Below are 239 nucleotides of genomic sequence, written 5' to 3' on the forward strand. Positions count from 1 at the left end.
AAAATCACACTCAAAGCTACAAGATTTCAAGAAGATCAAGAAAGTGAGGATTCTAGTTCAGATTCTGATTCCGATGATGACTTGACTCCCCTATTTGAAAAATTCAAGAAGTATCTCAAAAAGAAAGGAGGGATCAAGAATCTAAAGAAAGAAGCCATGAACTCAACCAAGAAAAGCAAGATTCCCAAAGAAGGCTTCACTTGCTATGAGTGTGGAAAATCGGACCACATGAAGCATCA

This window comes from Lupinus angustifolius, chromosome LG08, assembly GCF_001865875.1.
Source record: "Lupinus angustifolius cultivar Tanjil chromosome LG08, LupAngTanjil_v1.0, whole genome shotgun sequence".
NCBI lineage: Eukaryota > Viridiplantae > Streptophyta > Magnoliopsida > Fabales > Fabaceae > Lupinus > Lupinus angustifolius.